We start from the raw sequence: 27,235 nt of genomic DNA on the forward strand, positions 1-27,235 counted from the left end.
CCAAGAAGCTAGAAAAAACCTGAACAGAACACTAAGAAGAAGAGGAAGTCTGGCTTCCAGTCCCATCACCACTTCTCCAGCACCCTGCCAGACAGAAACACCCCTGCACCAACCTCATCCTAGCAAATGGCAGGGGCTATCCAGCCCTGGAAGATATTGATCTTAAAAAGGGAGTTCTAATTTCTTTAAAACTCTATAAGGCCTGTGAATAATTACTAATCAAATGTCATAAACATGGACACAAAGCTAAACACATAAAAATTCAAGGATCTTAAGGATATTCAGAGATTTTTAAAAAAAATTTAAGAAAGGTGATTGTAATAAAACCAACATTATATTCTTAATATTATATACAGTAGAAACTCATAATCACATTATTTTCTACTGAGCAGAATTGAGCAGGATGCAGGCCACTTTGATATACAAGAGGGAATTTAGTCAGTAAAAGAGTAAAATTAAATTTTTTTGTTACCCCAATTATACTGACATTACCACAGCGGGATATACTGAGGACATTGAATGATACGCTTTTCATACCTTATTCTCCCAACTCTAGCTATAGGAAAAAATTAATGTCCTATCTTTTTGAATACTTATGTTTGCCTATTTCCAACATGCTGTTTCTCTTTCAGTCTTTTAATTCCCTGTTCCTTTTTTCTTCTATTATTTTAAAACGAAAAAGATAAAAAAAAAAAAAAGTCCCTCACTTACATTAGTGATAGAAAATGAAACCAGTCAAAGGTGACTTATCTTTTTAAAAACTTTCCATCATCATTAACCTGAATTCAATTTTAAAATGAATTTGGATGGTGGATCAAGGGAATGATAAATCTGTACTCCAAAGATCCTCCATCTACATCATTACTTATTACCCTTTTCACTCAGTTACATACATACTATGGTGCAAGTAGTCACTCCCAATTCCTAATGCACAGCACTACAATGTTATCTGCAAACATACACCATAAGCGTGGCAACAATCATGCTGGGATGCAACAGAAATGCGAGACATTTGCCATGCATGTAGATTGGAATCTTCCTTTCACTTGTCTTCAGTAAAATGAAGAAACAAACAACAACAAAAGTAGTGTTTTGTTGGTTTGTTTGCTTCCTTTTCAATAGAGTAGGTAAATCATCAGGAAAATTTGTTTTTTTAAAAAAGTACTAGGCTCGGAAAGAAGACGGAGCCTTTCCTGGGGTTAGAATCTGACCTAGATGAGGCATACCCAAAAAGGCAATGACATAAGAAAAGAAGGGCAGGATGTGGCTGCATCACTGTGTCCTCTGGTGTATGGATCTAATAGAATGCCGGTGTCAGAAAGTCGTGAGCATTAGATTAAATCTGGCAAGCACTCAGGAACTTTAATTAAATCTTCATCCTATTTTCACCTAACTATCCTTTAGCTCCCTCCCTGCCCCCAGCCCACACGAGATGGATGACTGAGGGTGATAGAGTGGAGGAGCGTCAGTCCTCCGATAGCCACATGGAATGAAGCAGGGGAGAATGAGTCATCTGGATGGTTGGATGCGGACAACTTGGATGTGGTACTACTGGTTCCTTTTAAAACCCAGAGGCTGGTGAATGAAGATAAACTAACACATGTTATAATCCATCTGTCCCAGCAGCTATTTCTTCCTGACTCACGCTCTCCCGGTACCCCCACCTCATTACTGGTGTCTCTGTTCTCCTCCTACTTCTGTCCTTTGGCCTTCAAAACACTCACCCACACTGTCATCATCAATATGAACATCAGCAGAAGCTGATGTTTGTAGAATAGCAGTGTGTGCCAGACACAGTACGTAACAACCACCCCTCTGCTGGGTAGAACACTGTTCTAGTACCCCAGGACACTATAAGCAATGCTTTCACATAGAGAATCACAAGCACTAAACAAAATTCTTGAGGTCCTGTGATGTTTTGCAAGGACAGATCATTTTACTAGAACTTCTCATCAAAGGACCTGATCAGAGATACTAGCAACCTTATGTGGTACGTACAATGTAAGAAAAGAACTAAACAGTAATGAAAAAACAAACAGATCATGCTATTCAGGGTAGAGACTGGAGGAAGAAAATTGACCAGAATTCTTGTTTTGCTCTATTGGAGCCAGAATTCATTTAACCATCAGTGATTTATTTTATTTTATTTTTTACATAAGTTGAATACAGAGGATAAGACAATGAGAAAAGAAAGGCATTCAATCAATGTGGATTCTAAAGACAATTAAAGATAGGAAATAGAGAATAAATATGTTTTGTGGAAAGACAGATAGATGTAAGCATGAACAAAGAAATGCATCAATGTTCTCGAGGATAGAGAGGACCCAAGGAGAAGACAACAGACAGAAAGGAGCCAGCTAATGGATAAGGGAAGGCAATGAGGAAGTGACAGGGGGAAAACAGACAAAACAGTAGAGGGGAAAAAGGAAAATTAGGCATTCAACAGTTGAATGAATTCTAAAATTTAGTTAGAAGATATGGTAGTTTTCAATCTGAAGGTTTAGAAAGATATAGATGAAAGCCCCAGGCATAATGATTTCATTTGTCTGGACTACTGATATCAATTTGGAGGGGAAGGTATTGTTGAGGTGACCCAATTTCTTCAGAATGAAGAACTCACCGAGAATCAAGAACTGGAAAGGTCAAGTGGGCCAAGGGCTTGACCACAATGTACTTGGCTCTTCCCAAATCATCAATTCAACTTCCATTAAAAAACCACAACACTTAACAAAGAAACATCAAAGAGGGGGTGTACTTTCAGTAAGACAAAGAAACATGACATAGTAGTGAATCTACAGGGACCAGCCCACCAAGAGCCACTGCAATACTATTTATTTTTCAATCAGGGAAACTCCTATTTTTATAGTGGTTCTTAAATATCTCGACTAAAATGAACAGGTTGGCTAAATGACTCACTAGACAATAACAAATAATGTATGAAGACAAAGAAACTATTCTTCACTACAAAGGGGAGGCTTATCAAATATTCGCCCATTCCAATGACCTGAGAATTACTCCTATCCTTTCAGGAGTGTAGCTTATGATACAGGGTATGTTCACAGTGCAGTATTTTCCTTCCTATTCTCTTTCTTGTCATACAACTTCACTGTCCTCGCCTTAGCTGTTACATCTGGGGCTGGAACAACTTCTAAAATTTTATCTGGACACTTTAACTTACTCCTTCCGCAATTCAAACTGTCCACTTTGGGCCAGGCAGCAACTTCCAGCTTGAGTGGAAGGTGGAGGGTGAGAAATAAGGGTGTACACAATAGGCTCTCTGCTCCAAACAAGCTGATCATCCAATAATGAAAGTAAGACACACATACGTAAGTAGAATATGAAGCAGCAAGGGTTAAGTTCATGATAGGAATATTAAAATAAGGAAAAATTATGACTGATTGAGGGAATTTGAAAGTGCAGGGAAGATTTTTTTTTTTAAACTGGGAGTTACGACAACCAATAAGCTAAAAAATTAGGTTAAATTCTTAATTTCACAAAATAGATCAATAATGTTCCACAATCAATTTTTTTTCTGGCTGTTAATATAAATCCCCAAAATGAAATGGCTAAGGGGGAAATGTTCCTCTTATTAGAAGAAACAATCATGAAACAAAACTTTTAAAAATCAGTCTAGATGTTTAAGACCCAATTACAAAGATTTGATATCTAATTTTAAACAGAGGCGTAGTCATTAATTAATCTAGAGTCACAAAACAACAGTTTTTCATGATTAAACTCAGCTTACGGAGCAGAACTACAGGAAAGAAAGGCTTGGTATCTGTTAAACCAAATGTGGTTGATTTTTTGGTAACTCTAACTTCTTAGGAATCGGAGCTAACTCACTCTATAAGATGATTCTTTTTAAATTCATGAAATTCTGCACTTTTACATAAAAAAAGGCAAGCACAGCATGATTTATTAAGTAGCAGGCAAAATTAAGTTTAGACTAGATCAGCCATTTTGCCACCAATGAACCAACTAACACCTAACTGCAAATGTATAGCAACACAAAAATGGAAAATAGTGACAAATATATTTGATAAATACATGTGGTTAAGTGTACAGTTTAAGAAGTCTATCATACAGCATCATGACCCTGTCTCAGTGTTAACGCCTCTGTGCTTTGGTTTCCACATCTGTAAAATAAAGATGATAATGATACCAACTCCATAAAATACTTTAGGCAATACCTGGTATAAAGGAAGTGCTCAAAAATGTTAGCAGCTGCTACTACAACTACCACTGCCACTGCTGTTATATCACATTATCCTTTCTCTTTTCAGTTGTGCTCATTTGGTATTTAAGCAGTACACTAATCTTCCTTACATGACTTCTTCTTTAAAACAATTTTAGAAATTCTATTTAGTTCTTTCTAACCACTAGAAGCTAAGCACCAAGAGGACAAAGATTTGTATTTGCTTTCTTAAATGCTATATTACTAGTGCCTTGAATAATGCAGACATACAGATGTTCAATATTTTTTTGATGCATGAATTTGAAACTCTCCTTGTTCATTTTTTCATGGTTTCTTTTTCATTATGAACCTATTTTGCTACCTTTTATTTAGTCTTTTCCTGATAGTTTATTATCTGAACTTCTAGGAGATATAGCTTAGAGAATATACAAGTAATGCTTAGAAGTAAGTCCTCTAATACTGGGCTTGAAAGAACTGTTCTCTGTTTTAAAAAGGTGATGAGGGTACATGATTCTCTGGTGAGATAGAAACTCCAAGCTTAAGCCACTGAATTTAAATTAACTCAGTAGTTTGGAAAAATCCATAGCTATGAAATCCAAGGTAAGTAACTGGTCCCAGTTGAGTAGCCTGAAAACAGTAAATGTATAATCACTCCATACTGCCACTTTCACACCCACGGTGCATAGGATTCCTATGAAAAAAAGCAACACCCACTGAAGTTGAGTCACAATAAAATGATAGTAAAAACACAATCAATCGTGAAATAATCAGCAATGAGGGAGAGGGAGCAGATATAACAAATCATGTCTTGACTTCCATGAGACATTTAAAACTTAAGCCCCCAGTCATCAGGGCCTATATTCACACCCCCCTTCCCTGTTGGAGTGCTTACTTGAGTGTTTACACTTCTGGTATGGAGCTCCCTCTTAATGTCAGCAAGATGTCCCTTCCTTTCTTTGAAGCTTCATTTGCTATTTCTTACCATGTCTTAGTTGTAATTTACCCAGCATTTTTACATGTTTGAAGGGGAGATTACAAGAGTCAGTCTACCATGTTTCAAAAGCCAATTTATTTTAAAATCCTTGAAATCCCTATTGTTTTACAATAACACAAGCAGTCTTTGAAGAATATATACTAGTGTGTCTTCAGTGCACAATTAAAATGTAATTGTAAATGGGTAAATTAATTAACTGAGCAAAAATTTACTCTACTTATATAGTATTTAAGAACTATCAATCTCATCAATATTTAATTCAAAAACTGTCCTTTGCTTCAAAAAATTTGCAAATGTTCCAAATTAAAGTATAAAATAAAGTCACAATATTGATTAAATAACTGACTTAAATGTAAAAAGTACTTAACATTACACAATTACATTTTTCTTTTTAATTCTCCTGAGTTTCTATACAAGTATAGAAGAAAAATGGTAGAATATTAAAGTATATGTTCTAAAAATACATGTGCTAAAAACATCTGAGCTAAGAATAGATGCACTAATAGTGCAAAAATATTTTCACAAGTGGGATATCCAAAGGTCACATTATAAACCCAAACTAATAACGAACAAATCCCTGAAGTGACGTATGGGGGAGGAAACAAAGAATACAGTTGGCATATATCTATTAATCCTTACTCATTTAATTTTCTCAATCAGAATTTTCATGAAGTTTGATGATCAAACTGAAATGGTCTTTTCTTTCCATTTTCAGCATTTAAAAATATCCACATGCTAAGAAAAGACCAAAAAAATTGCTTCATTTACTTTTTCTCAAAATAAAGTGTCAAATAGAGAACGCTGAATTAGGCTCTTTATCTCAACTCAGCCAGAATATTCTAAAGTTTAAGAAAACTCATTTTAGAAAATGGGAGTATTTGAACAAGACTAAAAAGATTTGAAAAAAAATCATCATATATAACATGCAAAATCTAAATGAAAAAAGGCAGGGAATAATCTATCAAAGAAGGTCATTTTTTTAAAGAACAGAGTAGGGAGAGGACACACAAAATACAGCATGGAGTTGTGAGCAAAGACAGAAACACATAGAATGGGTAAAAGAAATGTCTTTGCCCTGTTTTGTTTTGAAATCACTGAGATCTTCTGATTCCTAGTAAAATTATTGAAGGCTGTATCACTAGTTCGATTTCTAATAAAACTATCATAAAGGCATTCACTTCTGGGGTATGAACATTTACAGTATCACAACTCTGTGTGGCTACTAATACCACAATCCAAAGAGGGTTATGTTGGGCTGAAGGCAGAATGTAGGGAGAGGCAATGAAACGGAGACTGGGCCAGATTTTGGAAGCTTGCCTTGCAACACCACAGGAAGGGGCCAAGCTGGCATCACAAGTTGATGAATCAATAAAACTTGAAATGGGGCGTGAGATGAAGAACAGATTTTTATTTGGGAAAGAGGATTCTGGCAGTACAACAGAGGAAGATTTGGCAGGATACATATTACGGATAAATTTAACAGTCTAGGTGAGAATTAGAGAGGGATTAAACTTAATATCATAGGTAATTATAGAGCATGAGAACTTCAGCAATTATCGTGAGCACACAGAGACTGTGAAAGTAAACCTACATTCTAAAACCAGTCTCTTCCATTCAATCCCCAAACAATTTCTTCATCTTTTTTCCACTTTTATTAATTAATACTGCAATTCTGAATCTACAGGTTCCAAACCTTTGAAAAATCTTTGATATCTTTCTTTGATGTCCTCAATAAACTGTCCCAAGTTTTATTCCAAAATGACAATCTCAGCTGCTTTTTATTTTGTTAATGTGGCAAAATTCATTAAAAAGCTCACACTCTCCCTTAATAATCCCATTTCTAAGGTTTTTAAAAAAATTTTTATTGTAGTTGATTTACAATGTTGTGTTAGTTTCAGGTGTACAGCAAAGTGAATCAGTTATACATATACATATATCCACACACTTTTTAGACTCTTTTCCCATATAGGCCATTAAGAGTATTGAGTAGAATTCCCTGTGCTATATAGTAGGTTCTTATTAGTCCTATTTTATATACAGTAGTGTGTATATGCCAATCCCAATCTCCCAATTTATCCCTTCCCCACTCTAAGGTTTTATTTTAAAGACATATTCCAAAATACAGCAGACGTTCCACACATTATTACTTATAAATGTGAAAAACTCCAAAGCCTTTAAGAGTACAACAGTGAGGGTTGGACACATAAATTAGGGCCTTAAATCTCAAAGCTAGGAAAATAATGCAACCTCCTTAGGACACAGTAAATTGTTTTACCTTCTAATTTTTTTTTTTCCTATTTGGTACTAGGAAACCAAAGAAACAAACTTGAGGCAAACAACTGATAATTGTGTTTTCTATTCATTTGTGAAACAGATACTGAGTGCCTGATAAACACTGGGCAACTTTAAATTTAACTAAACGTAAAAAAAATTTTTAAAGTAGTACATGCATACATACAAAAGGTTCTATTATGGAGGAAAATGTACTTCCCTACCTCAGTTACTGAGTTCTGTTTACTAGAATTAATCAATGTTTACAACTTCTTGAGTATCCTACCACAGTTTTCCTCTTTTAATTGTGATAACTGTTATAAAGAAGATAAACAAGAGACTGAGATAAAAATAATAAAGGCAAAGTGGTTATAGAAGGCATTTCTGAGAGAGTAACATTCAAGCTTGGAAACAGAAAAAAATGGCAATGCAAAAGATGGGGAGACGGGAGAGGGGAAAGACAGCAGAAGAGTTAGACGTGGCGATCACCTTCCTCCCCACAGATACATCAGAAATACATCTACACGTGGAACAACGCCTACAGAACACCTACTGAACGCTGGAAGAAGACCTCAGACCTCCCAAAAGGCAAGACACTCCCCACGTACCAGGGTAGGGCAAAAAAAGAAAAACGGAGACAAAAGAATAGGGACGGGACCTGAACCAGTGGGAAGAAGCCGTGAAGGAGGAAAGGTTTCCACACACCAGAAGCCCCTTCGCGGGCGGAGACTGCGGGTGGCAGAGGCGGGAAGCTTAAGAGCCGCGGACGAGAGCACAGTCACAGGGGAGCGGAGGGCAAAGAGGAGAGATTCCCGCACAGAGGATCGGTGCTGACCAGCACTCACCAGCCCGAGAGGCTTGTCTGCTCACCGGCCGGGGTGGGTGGGGTTGGGAGCTGAGGCTCCGGCTTCGGTCAGAGCGCAGGGAGAGGACTGGCGGCGTGAACACAGCCTACAGGGGGTTAGTGCACCACGGCTAGCCAGGAGGGAGTCCGGGGAAAAGTCTGGACCTGCCGAAGAGGCAAGAGACTTTTTCTTCCCCCTTTGTTTCCTGGTGTGAGAGGAGGGGATTAAGAGCGCTGCTTAAAGGAGCTCCAGAAATGGGCATGAGCCGCGGCTAACAGCGCAAACCCCAGAGACGGGCATGAGATGCTAAGGCTGCTGCTGCCACCACCAAGAAGCCTGTGTGCGAGCACAGGTCACTCTCCACACCTCCCTTCCGGAGAGCCTGTACAGCCCGCCACTGCCAGGGTCCCGGGATGCAGGGACAACTCCTCCGGGAGAACGCACGGAGCACCTCAGGTTGGTGCAACGTCATGCCGGCCTCTGCCGCTGCAGGCTCGCCCCGCACTCTGTGGCCCTCCCTCCCCGTGGCCTGAGTGAGCCAGAGCCCCTGAAGCGGCTGCTCCTTTAACCACGTCCTGTCTGAGCAAAGAACAAACTCCCTCTGACGACCTACACGCAGAGGCGATGCCAAATCCAAAGCTGAACCCCGGGAGCTGTGCGAACAAAGAAGAGAAAGGGAAATCTCTCCCAGTAGCCTCAGGAGCAGTGGATTAAATCTCCACAATCAACTTGATGTACCCTGTATCTGTGGAATACCTGAATAGACAACGAATCATCCCAAATTGAGGAGGTGGACTCTGAGAGCAAGATTTATTATTTTTTCCCCTTTTCCTCTTTTTGTGAGTGTGTATGTGTATGCTTCTGTGTGAGATTTTGTCTGTATAGCTGTGCTTTCACCATTTGTTGTAGGGTTCTATCCGTCCGCTTATTTTTGTTGTTGTAGTTGTTTTTTTTACTTAAAAATTTTTTTTCTTAATATTTTTTAATTTTAATAACTTTATTTTACCTTATTTATTTTCTTTTATCCTCTTTCTTTCTTTCCTTCTTCCTTCCTTCCTTCCTTTCTTTCCTTCTTTCTTTCTACTTTTTCTCCCTTTTATTCTGGGCCGTGTGGATGAAAGGCTCTTGGTGCTGCAGCCAGGAGTCAGTGCTGTGCCTCTGAGGTGGGAGAGCCAAATTCAGGACACTGGTCCACAAGAGACCTCCCAGCTCCACATAATAACAAATGGCAAAAATCTCCCAGAGATTTCCATCTCAACACAAGCACATAGCTTTACTCAACGACCAGCAAGCTACAGTGCTGGACACCCTATGCCAAACAACTAGCAAGACAGGAACACAACGCCACCCATCAGCAGAGAGGGTGCCTAAAATCATAATAAGGCCACAGACACCCCAAAACACACCACCAGACGTGGACCTGCCCACCAGAAAGACAAAATCCAGCCTCATGCACCAGAACACAGGCATTAGTCCCCTCCACCAAGAACCCTACACAACCCACTGAACCAGCTTTAGCCACTGGGGACAGACACCAAAAACAACAGGAACAACGAAACTGCAGCCTGCAAAAAGGAGACCCCAAACAGTAAGATAAGCAAAATGAGAAGACAGAAAAACACACAGCAGATGAAGGAGCAAGATAAAAACCCACCAGACCTAACAAATGTAGAGGAAATAGGCAGTCTACCTGAAAAATAATTCAGAACAATGATAGTAAATATGATCCAAAATCTTGGAAATACAATAGAGAAAATGCAAGGAACATGTAACAAGGACCTAGAAGAACTAAAGATGAAACAAGCACGATGAACAACACAATAAATGAAATTAAAAATACTCTAGAAGGGATCAACAGCAGAATAACTGAGGCAGAAGAACGGATAAGTGACCTGGAAGATAAAACAGTGGAAATAACTACTGCAGAGCAGAATAAAGAAAAAAGAATGAAAAGAACTGAGGACAGTCTCAGAGACCTCTGGGACAACATTAAACACACCAACATTCGAATTATAGGGGTCCCAGAAGAAGAGAAAAAGAAAGGGACTGAGAAAATCTTTGAAGAGATTATAGTTGAAAACTTCCCTAATATGGGAAATAGTTAATCAAGTCCAGGAAACACAGAGAGTCCCATACAGGATAAATCCAAGGAGAAATAGGCCAAGACACATATTAATCAAACTGTCAAAAATTAAATACAAAGAAAGCATATTAAAAGCAGCAAGGGAAAAACAACAAATAACACACAAGGGAATCCCCATAAGGTTAACAGCTAATCTCTCAGCAGAAACTCTGCAAGCCAGAAGGGACTCGCAGGACATATTTAAAGTGATGAAGGAGAAAAACTTACAACCAAGATTACTCTACCCAGCAAGGATATCATTCAGATTTGATGGAGAAATTAAAACCTTTACAGACAAGCAAAAGCTGAGAGAGTTCAGCACTACCAAACCAGCTTTACAACAAATGCTAAAGGATATTCCCTAGGCAAGAAACACAAGAGAAGGAAAGGGCCTATAATATCAAACACAAAACAATTAAGAAAATGGGAATAGGAACATACATATCAATAATAACCTTAAATGTAAATGGATTAAATGCCCCCACAAAAAGACAGAGACTGGCTGAATGGATAAAAAACAATACCCATATATATGCTGTCTACAAGAGACCCACTTCAGACCTAGAGACACATACAGACTGAAAGTGAGGGGATGGAAAAAGATATTCCATGCAAAGGGAAACCAAAAGAAAGCTGGAGTAGCAATTCTCATATCAGACAAAATAGACTTTAAAATAAAGACTCTTAGAAGAGACAAAGAAGGACACTACATAATGATCAAGGGATCGATCCAAGAAGAAGATATAACAATTGAAAATATTTATGCACCTAACATAGGAGCACCTCAATACATAAGGCAAATACTAACAGCCATAAAAGGGGAAATCGACAGTAACACATTCATAGTAGGAGACTTTAACACCCCACTTTCACCAATGGACAGATCACCCAAAATGAAAATAAATAAGGAAACATGAGCTATAAATGATACATTAAACAAGATGGACTTAATTGATATTTATAGGGCATTCCATCCAAAAACAAGAGAATACACATTTTTCTCAAGTGCTCATGGAACATTCCACAGGACAGATCATATCTTGGGTCACAAATAAAGCCTTGGTAAATTTAAGAAAACTGAAATTATATCAAGTATCTTTTCCAACAACAATGCTATGAGACTAGATATCAATTACAGGAAAAGATCTGTATAAAATACAAACACATGGAGGCTAAACAATACACTACTTAATAACGAAGTGATCACTGAAGAAGTCAAACAGGAAATGAAAAAATACCTAGAAACAAATGACAATGAAGACATGACGACCCAAAACCTATGGGATGCAGCAAAAACAGTTCTAAGAGGGAAGTTTATAGTAATACAATCCTACCTTAAGTAATAGGAAACAGCTCGAATAAATAACCTAACCTTGCACCTAAAGCAATTAGAGAAAGAAGAAGAAAAAAACCCCAAAGTTAGCAGAAGGAAAGAAATCATAAAGATCAGATCAGAAATAAATGAAAAAGAAATGAAGGAAACGATAGCAAAGATCAATAAAACTAAAAGCTGGTTCTTTGAGAAGATAAACAAAATAGATAAACCATTAGCCAGACTCATCAAGAAAAAAAGGGAGAAGACCCAAATCAATAGAATTAGAAACGAAAAAGGAGAAGTAACAACTGACACCACAGAAATACAAAAGATCATGAGAGATTACTACAAGCAACTCTATGCCAAGAAAATGGACAACCTGGAAGAAATGGACAAATTCTTAGAAATGCACAACCTGCCAAGACTGAATCAGGAAGAAATAGAAAATATGAACAGACCAATCACAAGCACTGAAATTGAAACTGTGATTAAAAATCTTCCAACAAACAAAAGCCCAGGACCAGATGGCTTCACAGGCGAATTCTATCACACATTTAGAGAAGAGCTAACACCTATCCTTCTCAAATTCTTCCAAAATATAGCAGAGGGAGGAACAGTTCCAAACTCATTCTACAAGGCCACCATCACCCTGATACCAAAACCAGACAAGGATGTCACAAAGAAAGAAAACTACAGGCCAATATCACTGATGAACATAGATGCAAAAATCCTCAACAAAATACTAGCAAACAGAATCCAACAGCACATTAAAAGGATCATACACCATGATCAAATGGGGTTTATTCCAGGAATGCAAGGATTCTTCAATATACGCAAATCAATCAATGTGATACACCATATTAACAAATTGAAGGAGAAAAACCATATGATCATCTCAATAGATGCAGAGAAAGCTTTAGACAAAATTCAACACCCATTTATGATAAAAACCCTCCAGAAAGTAGGCACAGAGGGAACTTTCCTCAACATAATAAAGGCCATATATGACAAACCCACAGCCAACATGGTCCTCAATGGTGAAAAACTGAAAGCATTTCCACTAAGATCAGGAACAAAACAAGGCTGCCCACTCTCACCACTCTTATTCAATATAGTTTAGGAAGTTAAGCCACAGCAATCAGAGAAGAAAAGGAAATAAAAGGAATCCAAATCAGAAGAGAAGAAGTAAAGCTGTCACCGTTTGCAGATGACATGATACTATACATAGAGAATCCTAAAGATCCTAGCAGAAAACTACTAGAGCTAATCAATGAATTCGGTAAAGTAGCAGGATACAAAATTAATGCACAGAAATCTCTGGCATTCCTACACACTAATGATGAAAAATCTGAAAGCGAAATCAAGAAATCACTCCCATTTACCATTGCAACAAAAAGAATATAAAATATCTAGGAAGAAACCTACCTAAGGAGACAAATGACCTATATGCAGAAAATTGTAAGACACTGATGAAAGAAATTAAAGATGATACAAACAGATGGAGAGATATACCATGTTCTTGCATTGGAAGAATCAACATTGTGAAAATGACTCTACTACCCAAAGCAATCTACAGATTCAATGCAATCTCTATCAAACCACCACTGGCATTTTTCACAGAACTTGAACAAAACATTTCACAATTTGTATGGAAACACAAAAGACCCCGAATAGCCAAAGCAGTCTTGAGAACGAAAAACGGAGCTGGGGGAATCAGGCTCCCTGACTGCAGACTATACTACAAAGCTACAGTAATCAAGACAGTATGGTACTGGCACAAAAACAGAAAGATAGATGAATGGAACAGGATAGAAAGACCAGACATAAACCCACGCACATATGGTCACCTTATTTTTGATAAAGGAGGCAGGAATGTATAGTGGAGAAAGGACATCCTCTTCAATAAGTGGTGCTGGGGAAACTGGACAGGTACATGTAAAAGTATGAGATTAGATCACTCCCTAACACCATACACAAAAATAAGCTCAAAATGGATTAAAGACCTAAAGGTAAGGCCAGAAACTATCAAACTCTTAGAGGAAAACATAGGCAGAACACTCTATGACATAAATCACAGCAAGATCCTTTTTGACCCACCTCCTAGTGAAATGGAAATAAAAACAAAAATAAACAAATGGGACCTAATGAAACTGCAAAGGTTTTGCACAGCAAAGGAAACCATAAACAAGACCAAAAGGCAACCCTCAGAATGGGAGAAAATATTTGCAAATGAAGCAACTGACAAAGGATTAATCTCCAAAATTTACAAGCAGCTCATGCAGCTCAATAACAAAAACACAAACAACCCAATCCAAAAATGGGCAGAAGACCTAAATACACATTTCTCCAAAGAAGATATACAGACTGCCAACAAACACATGAAAGAATGCTCAGCATCATTAATCATTAGAGAAATGTAAATCAAAACTACAATGAGATATCTCACACCAGTCAGAATGGCCATCATCAAAAAATCTAGAAACAATAAATGCTGGAGAGGGTGTGGAGAAAAGGGAACACTCTTGCACTGCTGGTGGGAATGTGAATTGGTACAGCCACTATGGAGAACAGTATGGAGGTTCCTCAAAAAACTACAAATAGAACTACCATATGACCCAGCAATCCCACTACTGGGCATATACCCTGAGAAAACCATAATTCAAAAAGAGTCATGTACCAAAATGTTCATTGCAGCTCTATTTACAATAGCCCGGAGATGGAAACAACCTAAGTGCCCATCATCAGATGAATAGATAAAGAAGATGTGGCACATATATACTATGGAATATTACTCAGCCATAAAAAGAAACGAAATTGAACTATTTGTAATGAGGTGGGTGGACCCAGAGTCTGTCATACAGAGTGAAGTAAGTCAGAAAAAAAAGACAAATACCGTATGCTAACACATATGTATGGAATTTAAGAAAATAAAATGTCATGAAGAACCTAAGGGTAAGACAGGAGTAAAGACAGAGACCTACTAGAGAACAGACTTGAGGATACGGGGAGGGGGAAGGGTAAGCTGTGATAAAGTGAGAGAGTGGCATGGACATATAAACACTACCAAACGTAAAATAGGTAGCTAGTGGGAAGCAGCTGCATAGCACAGGGAGATCAGCTCGGTGCTTTGTGACCACCTAGAGGGGTGGGATAGGGAGCGTGGGAGGGAGGGAGACACAAGAGGGAAGAGATATGGGAACATATGTATATGTATAACTGATTCACTTTGTTATAAAGCAGAAACTAACACACCATTGTAAAGCATTTATACTCCAATAAAGATATAAAAAATAGGGCTTCCCTGGTGGCGCAGTGGTTGAGAGTCTGCCTGCCGATGCAGGGGACACGGGTTCGTGCCCCGTTCCGGGAAGATCCCACATGCCACGGAGCGGCTGGGCCCATGAGCCATGGCCACTGAGCCTGCGTGTTAGGAGCCTCTGCTCCGCAGCGGGAGAGGCCACAACAGTGAGAGGCCGGTGTACCGAAAAAAAAAAAAAAGATGTAAATAAATAAATAAATAAATGAAAACAGTTTAGTAAGGGATAAAAAAAAAGATGGGGAGACGATGCACCAGGAAGAGAAAAGAGCCCGTGCAAAGGTCCCACAACAGGAAAGAGCTTGGGGTGACGGAGAAAGTGGAGGAAGGCCACTGTGTCTGAAGCAAGAGGAGTCAAATGAGGCTGGAGGGGAGGCAGGAAATAAAAGCAGCAGTCACAGGAGCCATAATCAATTACTCTTATTCTAAATGCAACCAGAAGCCATTGGAGAATTTTAAGTAAAGGAAACATGATCCAATTTGTGTTTTAAGAAAGTATTCTTAGGGTTGCCTGGAAAACGGGATTGGAAAGAGGAAGAGTGACACTGATGAGTCATTGAGCTTCTTGGATGTGTAGATTAACGTTTTCATCAAATTTGGAAAGTTTTTTGTCAATATTTAAAAAAAAATGTTTCCTGCTCCTTTCTCTCTCTCCTTTCCTTCTGGTAGTCTAATTTTATACATGTTGGTGTGCCTGGTGGGATTTTTCTGAGGTTCTGTTCATTTTTGTTTTCTTTCTTTTCTGAGAAAAAACACTTTGCCCCCCCAAATCTCCACTGTTTTCAAGAGTTCCTGTAGGCTTAAATTTCTGCAGACTCTGTTTCAAATAAAATCATTTTCGTTCAGCAGAGCTTGTGAGTTTTCTCTCTTTATACATGGCCTCTTCCCTGGGCCAAGTCTCTGACCCACTGCTCCAGAGCTGGATGTGGGTCCATTCTTTAGAGTGACACCTCTGATTTATGAGCCAGTGCTAGGCTGGGCCAGTAACCTCTGGTCTCTTCCTGTGGAACCTCTACCCAGTATGTGAGCTGGGGCAAGGTCAATTGATGCCCCCATATTCTTGGCTTGCTATGTCTACAATGGAGCCCCTGCCCTATGAGTGGGGTGGGGTGGTAGAAGGGAGCCCCCAACCTCTTAGCCACTTTTGCCAGGAATTCAGCCTCTGCAACTCAGACCTAATGGAGATGAGAAACACTGGAGGCCTTCAGCTTTTGGTCAGATACAGTAGCCCTTGATTGAGAGCTGAGGGGAGAAGCAGCCCCATCTTCTTGGCCACAAGTGCCTAGAGGAGAACTTCCATCACACTGAGCAGGGGCAGGTGGGAGGGAGGAAGTGGACTGTGACACAAGTGTCACCCACTCTCTCTGTTCTTATCAAGATTTGGTATTATTCTTTTTTGTTGTTTTTAACATTTTTATTGGAGTAAAATTGCTTTACAGTGGTGTGTTAGTTTCTGCTTTATAACACAGTGAATCAGCTATACATGTACATATATCCCAAAAATATGGAATGCTTCACGAATTTGCGTGTCATCCTTGTGCAGGGGCCATGCTAATCTCCTCTGTATCGTTCCAATTTTTAGTATATGTGCTGCCGAAACAAGCATAAGATTTAGTATTATTCTTGAATAAGTATTTCTTCATTTGCTGTATGTGCTTAAAAATTTTTTCAGACTTTAATGCTTTTTAAAAATATGATCTTTGGGCTTCCCTGGTGGCGCAGTGGTTGAGAGTCCGCCTGCTGATGCAGGGGACACAGGTTCGTGCCCCAGTCCGGGAAGATCCCACGTGCCGCGGAGCGTCTGGGCCCGTGAGCCATGGGCACTGAGCCTGCGCGTCCGGAGCTTGTTTTCCGCAACGGGAGAGGCCACAACGGTGAGAGGCCCGCGTACCACAAAAAAAAAAAAAAAAAAAAAAAAAAGATCTTCACTAGTTACAGTTCTAATTTTGAGCGGTTTCATGCAGCTCCTTGTGCTGCTGTTCTGGGGCAAAACTCTAAAAACACTATTTCTTGACAGTACTTGCATACTTTGTGTTTGGAAGGTAGGGGGCTAAGGGTAAAACGTAACTGCTAGGACTTCTAAACCTGAACCACAAAATTACTAACATCGTGGGGCGTCAGCAAAACGTCCTAAAGATGGTATTATTAGAGTCTATCATAAATTCATCTTCAGTAAAATTCGTTCTTTTCTTACATCCTAAGACCTCATTATTATCAGAGCAAGAATTTTTACTTCTATTGCCTTCTATGTGCTTGATTTACAAAATCTGTCATCTGATTTTTTGCTTTGGGTACTAGAATATTCTATATTGTGTCTATAAGGCAAGGTAATTGACTTCTAAAATAAAACACCAGAAGCATATATAACTTTCAGGGGTACATCCTGGCTGCATCAAACAGTAAAATCCTGAAGGGATGAGGCGAGGTGTTTATACAGGGAGGTCAGAGACAGGGTCTGAGGGTCTCTGGAACAGAGGGAAGAAAGGAAGCCAAATGTCTGTTAGGAGTGGTTCAAGTGAGACAAGACAGTTGGAAAATGAGTCAACTGAGGAAAACCCAGAAGCATTAGGAAGAGATGGGAGTGTAGAAATGGGCCAGGTTAGATGAAGAAATAAAGTGTGAGCTGTGACAGCACTCTAGGCCTACTGAAATGTGTGTTCATTATATGAAGGAGGGCACCAAGCTGCTCAAAGCCTCTCTCCAGCAGGACCAGATTACCCAAAGGACAAGTGTTCTTTAACATTTCTTTCTTTCTTTCTTTCTTTTTGGTTAAACAAAGGCATTTAAAATAATTCTTAAGGATCTGATCTAACAAACTAAGAACTGGGATATAAGAATGCATTTTATAGAGAATTACACAACTTTATGGATATGTTCCATGTCTCAATATATGTAAATGCAGCATCAGTTTACAAAGAACGAAGTTTTCCATCGCCAGAGGTTTTCCAACTATAAGCGTTCAAATGCATGGAACATATTTGCTTTTTTTTAAAAAAAGTACAGTTTGGCAGATAGCCTCAGAAGTGTTTTAGTCTAAAAAAGATGTTTGGTGACTTACATGGTGTGACTAAGGCCATCCTCCCAGCATTGGCTTCCTCCTCCTTTTGTACAAAATCTCTATGATCTATGAACTCTGCAGCAAAGTCAAAAATTATAAACACTACCAGCATCATCACCTTCCCCATGATCATTTTAATAATGGAGTTAATCTTATTCGAACTTCTTTAAACTCCACTACCATTAAACTGTTTTCCACTAAATCTATGGCATAATTCTATATCATATATTAACACATATATGTGGAACCTAAAAAAATGGTATAGATGAACTGGTCTGCAAGGCAGAAATAGAAACACAGATGTAGAGAACAGACATATGGACACCAAAGGGGGAAAGCCGGGGCAGGGAGTGGGATGAATTGGGAGATAGGGATTGACATATATACAATAATATGTATAAAAGAGATAACTAATAAGAACCTGCTGTATAGCACAGGGAACTCTACTTCACTTTGTTGTACAGTAGAAACACAACATTGTAAAACAACTATACCCCAATAAAAGAAAAATTTTTTAAAAAGACCTTTAACATTTTCATATTGAAAACCTAGACACTTATGTAATTAATGTTGTTACTGCTCAAATTTGGAGATGGATCTCCTCTTACTGATGCACTTTAAAAGCCAATTTAAGTTAAAAAAATTACTCTCCTTTCTAAAGAATCACACCTTGATTTCTGATTTTCAGCCAGTATTATTCAATTTGTGAATACGCCTATTGCTGACCATTTTAACTGTTTGGTGAAATAAAAATTCATACTTTAAGGCAAGACAAGAAAACTTTATATATAAAATTTTTCTCTGCCCTTTTGGGCTTCTGCCCTCCCCTCTATCTTGCACTTTGCATCTGCATTATGTGTTAACAAGACCTCCCCAATGGCAGAAATACCTGTTCAACCATGAAGATCAATTTTTCTTCTTCTGGTGCCAGCCATGTAACTCCTTAGAAGATACCATTCCCTTCTCAATCCTGTAAGGTACCCAACACTCGCCTTGTGTGTGTAGATATCTTTGGTGAATTTTATGTATAGTGCCAATATATTATTTCTTTTAAAGAGAGCAATTGGTGAAGAACAAACTGGTCAGACAACCTGGGCTGAACCTAATTGAAATTCTTAGCTTAAATACTTACTAACGATCTTATTAATGTTACTAGCTATCCTACTTCTGTTTTGTCTATTTCACAAGATTATTGCTTCTTGCATTACCAAATGCATGATTGAGCCTCAGATAAAATTAATGATGATTAGGAGACCTGAAACAATTGACTAAACATATAGTCCCATAAGATGAAGGAATGAAATAGTGTAACAATAGACATGGGAAGACGCAACAAGAGGGAACCATGTCTTGGACCACAACAGACTAGTAAGACAGGCGGTCAAGAGGATTTTTGCTACTGTTAACAGGACCTAGACCAGTAATAATACACAGAGTGGCCCATCAACAAAATCTTCGCCTTTCCTGGGAATGAGCATTCCTAGCACTGTGGGACAAACTGGTCACAAAATGCTCCCCAAACCTTGGTTGAAATTAAGACTGAAAGGGAAAGAATTATAAAATAAAGAATGTTGCCCACCATCCTGTTCTACAATAATCAAGTCATTAGCCACTGCAGTTGCTGACCTACAGCACAGGGTGAAGATAAAGATGAGGTACTCTGTGCTCTGGGAAAACAAGCAGAACTGGCCTTCACAGAGTTAGATATTTTCAGGAGAAAATTTTATGAACCCAATTTCTTGCATCTTCCCATACTTAGAAAAGTACCATTGACTAAGATATCATTACCTCAAGAGCAGCAGTAACCTTCTACCAAGATACTTAATTGCATATATCCATTTGTCAAGGGGTATATGCAATATGTATAGTGCATATATATGTGTGTATATATATATATAGATAGATAAATATGTAATATATCACTACATACTGGCCTCTCCCTTTACCTCTTCAGAACAGTACTCAGAACTCTCTGAGAGACTGTCTCCTGGGTTATAATCCTCAGGTTGGCCCAAATAAAATTTTCCATTTCTTTTTTATTTTTTTATGATTAGTATTTTTTAACATCTTTATTGGAGTATAATTGCTTTACATTGTTGTGTTAGTTGCGGCTGTATAATAAAGTGAATCAGCTATACGCATACATATCCCCTCCCTCTTGCGTCTCCCTCCCACCCTCCCTATCCCACCCCTCTAGGTGGCCACAAGGCACCGAGCTGAACTCCCTGTGCTATGTGGCTACTTCCCATTAGCTATCTGTTTTACATTTGGTAATGTATATATGTCAATGCCACTCTCTGACTTTGTCCCAGCTTACCCTTCCCCCTCCCCATGTCCTCAAGTCCATTCTCTACGTCTGTGTCTTTATTCCTGTCCTGCCCCTATATTCTTCAGAAACACATTTTTTTTTTTGATTCTATATATACATGTTAGCATACAGTATTTTTCTCTTTCTGACTTACTTCACTCTGCATAACAGTCTCTAGATCCATCCACGTCTCTACAAATGACCCAATTTAGTTCCTTTTTATGGCTGAGTAATATTCCATTGTATATATGTGCCACATCTTTTTTATTCATTCATTGGTCGATGGACATTTAAGTGCTGCAGTGAACATTGTGGTACATGACTCTTTTTGAATTATGGTTTTCTCAGGGTATATGCCCAGTAGTGGGATTGCTGGATCATATGGTAGTTCTATTTTTAGTTTTTTAAGGAACCTTCATACTGTTCTCCATAGTGGCTGTATCAATTTACATTCCCACCAACAGTGCAAGAGGGTTCCCTTTCCTCCACACCCTCTCCAGCATTTATTGTTTGTAGATTTTTTGATGATGGCCATTCTGACTGGTGTGAGGTGATTCCTCATTGTAGTTTCGATTTGCATTTCTCTAATGATTAGTGATGTTGAGCATCCTTTCTCATGTGTTTGTTGGCAATCTGTATATCTTCTTTGGAGAAATGTCTATTTAGGTCTTCTACCCATTTTTGGATTGGGTTGTTTGTTTTTTTTCGATATTGAGCTTCATGAGCTGCTAGTATATTTTGGAGATTAATTCTTTGTCGGTTGCTTCATTTGAAAATATTTCCTCCCATTCTGAGGGCTGTCTTTTCATCTTGTTTATGGTTTCCTTCACTGTGCAAAACCTTTTAAGTTTCATTAGGTCCCATTTGTTTATTTTTGTTTTTATTTCCATTACTCTAGGAGGTTGGTCAAAAAGGATCCTGCTGTGATTTATGTCAAACAGTGTTCTGCCTATGTTTTCCTCTAAGAGTTTTATAGAGACTGGCCTTATATTTAAGTCCTTAATCTTATTTTTGTGTATGGTGTTAGGCAGTGTTCTAATTGCATTCTTTTACATGTAGCTGTCCAGTTTGCTCAGCACCACTTATTGAAGAGACTGTATTTTCTCCATTGTATATCCTTGTCTCCTTTGTCATAGATTAGTTGACCACAGATGCGTGGGTTTATCTCTGGGCTTGCTATCCTGTTCCACTGATTGATATTTCTTTTTTCTGCCAGTACCATATTGTCTTGATTACTGTAACTTTGTAGTATAGTCTGAAGTCAGGGAGCTTGATTCTTCCAGCTCCGTTTTTTTTTCTCAAGATTGCTTTGGCTATTTGGGGTCTTTTGTTTCCACACAAATTGTGAAATTTTTTGCTCTAGTTCTGTGAAAAATGCCAGTGGTAGTTTGATAGGGATTGCATTGAATCTGTAGATTGCTTTGGGTAGTAGAGTCATTTTCACAGTGCTGATTCTTCCAATCCAAGAACATGGTATATCTCTCCATCTGTTTGTATCATCTTTAATTTCTTTCATCAGTGTCTTATAGTTTTCTGCATAGACGTCTTTTGTCTCCTTAGGTAGGTTTATTCCTAGGTATTTTATTCTTTTTGTTGCAATAGTAAATGGGAGTATTTCCTTAATTTCTCTTTCAGATTTTTCATCATTAGTGTATAGGAATGCAAGATATTTCTGTGCATTAATTTTGTGTCCTGCTACTTTACCAAATTCACTGATTAGCTCTAATAGTTTTCTGGTAGCATCATTAGGATTCTCTATGTACAGTATCATGTCATCTGCAAACAGTAACAGTTTTACTTCTTCTTTTCTGATTTGGATTTCTTTTATTTCTTGTTCTTCTCTGATTGCTGTGGTTAAAACTTCCAAAACTATGTTGAATAATAGTGGTGAGAGTGGGCAGCCTTGTCCTGTTCCTGATGTTAGTGGAAATGGTTTCAGTTTTTCACCATTAAGAACGATGTTGGCTGTGGGTTTGTCATATATGGCCTTTATTATGTTGAGGAAAGTTCCCTCTATGCCTACTTTCTGGAGGGTTTTTATTATAAATAAGTGTTGTATTTTGTCAAAAGCTTTTTCTGCATGTAATGAGATGATCATATGGTTTTTCTCCTTCAATTTGTTTAATATGGTGTATCACACTGACTGATTTGCATATGCTGAAGAATCCTTGTATTCCTGGGATAAACCCCACTTGATCATGGTGTATGATCCTTTTAATGTGCTGTTGGATTCTGTTTGCTAATATTTTGTTGAGGATTTTTGAATTTATGTTCAACAGTGATATTGGTCTGTAGTATTCTTTTTGTGGCATCTTTGTCTGGTTTTGGTATCAGGGTGATGGTGGCCTCATAGAATGAGTTTGGGAGTGTTCCTCCTTCTGCTATATTTTGGAAGAGTTTGAGAAGGATAGGTGTTAGCTCTTCTATAAATGTTTGATAGAATTCGCCTGTGAAGCCATCTGGTCCTGGGCTTTTGTTTGTTGGAAGATTTTTAATCAGTCTCAATTTCAGTGCTTGTGATTGGTCTGTTTATATTTTCTGTTTCTTCCTGGTTCAGTCTCGGAATGCTGTGGTTTTCTAAGAATTTGTCTATTTCTTCGAGGTTGTCCATTTTCTTGGCATAGAGTTGCTTGCAGTAATCTCTCATGATCCTTTGTATTTCTGCAGTTTCGTTACTTCTCCCTTTTCCTTTCTAATTCTATTGATTTGAGTCTTCTCCCTTTTTTTCTTGATGAGTCTGGCTAATGGTTTATCAATTTTGTTTATCTTCTCAGAAAGAATTAGCTTTTAGTTTCATTGACCTTGCCTGTCATTTCCTTCATTTCAGTTTCATTTATTTCTGACCTGATCTTTATGATTTCTTTCCTTCTGCTAACGTTGGGATTTTTTTTTTGTTGTTGTTCTTCTTTCTCTAATTACCTTAGGTGTAAGTTTAGGTTTTTTTTTTGAGATGTTTCTCGTTTCTTGAGGCAGGACTGTATTGCTATAAACTTCTCTCTTTGAACTGCTTTTGTTGCATGCCATAGGTTTTGGGCCATCGTGTTTTCATTGTCCATTGTTTCTAGGTATTTTTTAATTTCCTCTTTGAGTTGTTCAGTGACCTCTTGGTTATGTAGGAGCGTATTGTTTAGCGTCCATGTGTTTGTATTTTTTACAGCTCTTTTCCCGTAATTGATATCTAGTTTCATAGCGTTGTGGTTGGAAAAGATACTTGATACAATTTCAATTTTCTTGAATTTACCATGGCTTGATTTGTGGCCATTACCAAGGCTTGATTTTTGGCCCAATATATGACCTATCCTGGAGAATGTTCCATGAGCCCGTGAGAATAAACTGTATTCTGTGGTTTTTGGATGGAATGTCCTATAAATATTAATTAAGTCCATCTTGTTTAATGTATCATTTAAAGCTTGTGTCTCCTTATTTTTCATCTTGGTTAATCTGTCCATTGGTTAAAGTGGGGGCTTAAAGTCCCCTACTCTGATTGTGTTACTGTCGATTTCCCTTTTATGGCTCTTAGTATTTGCATGTACTGAGGTGCACCTATGTTGGGTGCACAAATATTTACAATTGTTATATCTTCTTGGATTGATCACTTGATCATTATGTAGTGTCCTTCTTTGTCTCTTGTAATAGTCTTTTAAAGTCTATATTGTCTGATATGAGAATTGCTACCGTAGCTTTCTTTTGATTTCCATTTGCATGGAATATCTTCTTCCATCCCCTCACTTTCAGTCTGTATATGTCCCTAGGTCTAAAGTGGGTCTCTTGTAGACAGCATATGTGTGGGTCTTGTTTTTGTATCCATTCAGCCAGTCTGTGTCTTTTGGTTGGAGCATTTAATCAATTTACATTTAAGGTAATTATTGATATGTATGTTCCTATTACCATTTTCTTAATTGTTTTGGGTTTGTTATTGTAGGTCTTTTCCTCTTCTTGTGTTTCCTGCATAGAGAAGTTCCTTTAGCATTTGTTGTAAAGCTGGTTTTGTGGTGCTGAATTCTCTTAGCTTTTGCCTGTCTGTAAAGGTTCTAATTTCTCCATCGAATCTGAATGAGATCTTTGCTGGGTAGAGTAATCTTGGTTGTAGGTTTTTACCTTTCATCACTTTAAATATGTCCTGCCACTCCGTTCTGGCTTGCAGAGTTTCTGCTGAAAGATCAGCCGTTAACCTTATGGGGAACCCCTTGTATATTATTTGTTGCTTTTTCCTCGTTGCTTTTAGTACTTTTTCTTTGTATTTAATTTTTGATAGTTTGAGTAATATGTGTCTTGGAGTGTTTCTCCTTGGATTTATGCTGTATGGGACTCTCTACACTTCCTGGACTTGATTGACTATTTCCTTTCCCCTATTAGGGGAGTTTTCAACTATAATCTCTTCAAATATTCTCTCAGTCCCTTCCTTTTTCTCTTCTTCTTCTGGGACCCCTATAACTTGAATGTTGGTGCGTTTAATGTTGTCCCAGAGTTCTCTGAGACTGTCCTCAATTCTTTTCATTCTTTTTTCTGTATTCTGCTCTGTGGTAATTATTTCCACTATTTTATCTTCTAGGTCACTTATCTGTTCTTCTGCCTCAGTTATTCTGCTATTGATTCCTTCTAGAGAATTTTTAATTTCATTTACGGTGTTGTTCATCATTGTTTGCTTGCTCTTCAGTTCTCCTAGGTCCTTGTTAAACATTTCTTGTATTGTCTCCATTCTATTTCTGAGATTCTGGATCATCTTTACTATCATTACTCTGAATTCTTTTTCAGGTAGACTGCCTATTTTCTCTTCATTTGTTTGGTCTGGTGGGTTTTTACCTTGCTCCTTCATCTGCTGCATATTTCTCTGTCTTCTCATTTTGCTTAACTTACTGTGTTTGGGGTCTCCTTTTCACAGGCTGCAGGTTCGTAGTTCCTGTTGTTTTTGGTGTCTGCCCTCAGTGGGTAAGGTTGGTTCAGTGGGTTGTGTAGGCTTCCTGGTGGAGGAGACTGGTGCCTGTGTTCTGGTGGATGAGGCTGGATCTTGTCTTTCTGGTGGGCAGGACCACATCTAGTGGTGTGTTTTGGGGTGTCTATGAACTTAGTATGATTTTAGGCAGCCTTTCTGCTAATGGGTGGGGTTGTGTTCCTGTCTTGCTAGTTGTTCAGCCTGGGGTGTCCAGCACTGGAGCTTGCTGATTGTTGAGTGGAGCTGGGTCTTTGCATTGAGACTGAGATTTCTGGGAGAGCTCTCACCGATTGATATTACATGTGGCCGGGAGGTCTCTTGTGTCCTATGTCCTGAACTCGGCTCTCCCACCTCAGAGGCCCAATCCCGACACTCAGCTGGAGCACCAAGACCGTGTCAACCACACAGCCATGTTTGTGGGGAGTTTCTTGCCTTTTGGGAAGTCTGAGGTCTTCTGCCAGCATTCAGTAGGTGTTCTGTAGGAGCTGTTCCACATGTAGATGTATTTTTGATGTATTTGTGTGGAGGAAGGTGATCTCCATGTCTTACTCCTCTGCCATCTTGAAGGTCCTCTCCATTCCTTTTTTAGATTGATATTTTTTCGTTGACATACTTAACTCTTAAAGGATGCAATTTTGACAACATGGAGGATTAATCAAAGGGTCTAACTACAGGCTTAACCTTCTGAAGATCATGTCCTCGAGAACTTTGAACAGGTAACCCTATCTACTGGGATGCCTACTTTCTAACATGTAAAAGGTATGGTAAGTATGAGCAAATAATCTTGTGATTTTAACTGCTGGTCCACAATCTGCTATTTCAAAGTTTTGGGAAGGCTTTTATGTTTTCTTTAAAGAAGTGGTTTGCCTAATGGCTAACAGTTATTGAGAAAATATGACTGAAGTAATACATAGTAAGTCATGGAATGTCAAACTAAGGAACATAAGTGACACCTGAAGTTGTTTACTTTCATTGAGTCTCAACCAGAAAAGAAATTTATTGGCCAGAAATGAGAGATGAAGAGGGACCATTGGCACATAGTGGAAGCTGGATGAGACCACTCAGAGAGAATTACCATTTCTTTTTTAACAAAGGAGATTTTTCCCCTTAAAGTTTCCATCTTTATTTCGGATTTGGGATATCAACGTTTCAGTGGCATACACTGAGGATTATGTCAAGGTCAAAACGGTTGTTTGTTTGTTTGCTTTCTACTGTAGCTATTATTACTTACTTGCAATTTTTTCAAGACATGAAACATATAGTAAACCACTGCCTAAAAATAACTTTTAAAAATATATAGAGAGCACAGCATATATGAATGTAATGTAATATCTGATTCTTTTAATTTACAGAAATACTTGTTATAAACTGCAAATTTTTTCTACACAGCAAATCTTCCAAACAGTATTGCTAGTGATTATATCTAAATTAGCAAAATATAAGTAATTTAGAGAATAAAATTAGGCTCTAATCACTACTTCCATTAGCTTATAATTTGGGTTTGAATTTGCGTGTTGTTTTTTTTTAAAGTACTGCATGCAGCTTTGCAAATATCTTAAAGCATATTTTAATATCATATTTTGAACTATATCTTTTTTGTTCACTGTCATTAAAAGAGAATGGTTTAAAGGAAACTAAAAAGGTGTGACAACTGCATGCAACACAGCTTGAGTTTGTTTTGTTATAAAGGACATTGAGAAAATTGCCAAAACTGAATGAGATCTACAGATTGGATAAGAGTATTATATCACTGTTACCTTCCTGATTTTGATCACTGTACTGTGGTTATATTGCCATGCCACGGAGTAAGCAGGGGTAGGAGGAATAATTCCTGCAATTTGTTCTCAAATAGTTCAGGTGGGGAAAAAATGTATATAA

At 38.2% G+C, this 27,235-nt stretch overlaps 1 protein-coding gene and 1 non-coding gene across 2 annotated transcripts in view; both read right to left on the reverse strand.

Annotated features, from left to right (window-relative positions):
* Positions 1-27,235, reverse strand: part of DOCK4 (dedicator of cytokinesis 4) — a 274,676-nt gene that overhangs the window by 180,171 nt on the left and 67,270 nt on the right.
* On the reverse strand, positions 16,557-16,664 carry LOC136128662 (U6 spliceosomal RNA). The gene has a single exon (XR_010656248.1). It is a non-coding gene; the product is annotated as a U6 spliceosomal RNA (small nuclear RNA).

The sequence above is a fragment of the Phocoena phocoena genome, chromosome 9, assembly GCF_963924675.1.
Source record: "Phocoena phocoena chromosome 9, mPhoPho1.1, whole genome shotgun sequence".
NCBI classification, from domain to species: Eukaryota; Metazoa; Chordata; class Mammalia; order Artiodactyla; family Phocoenidae; genus Phocoena; species Phocoena phocoena.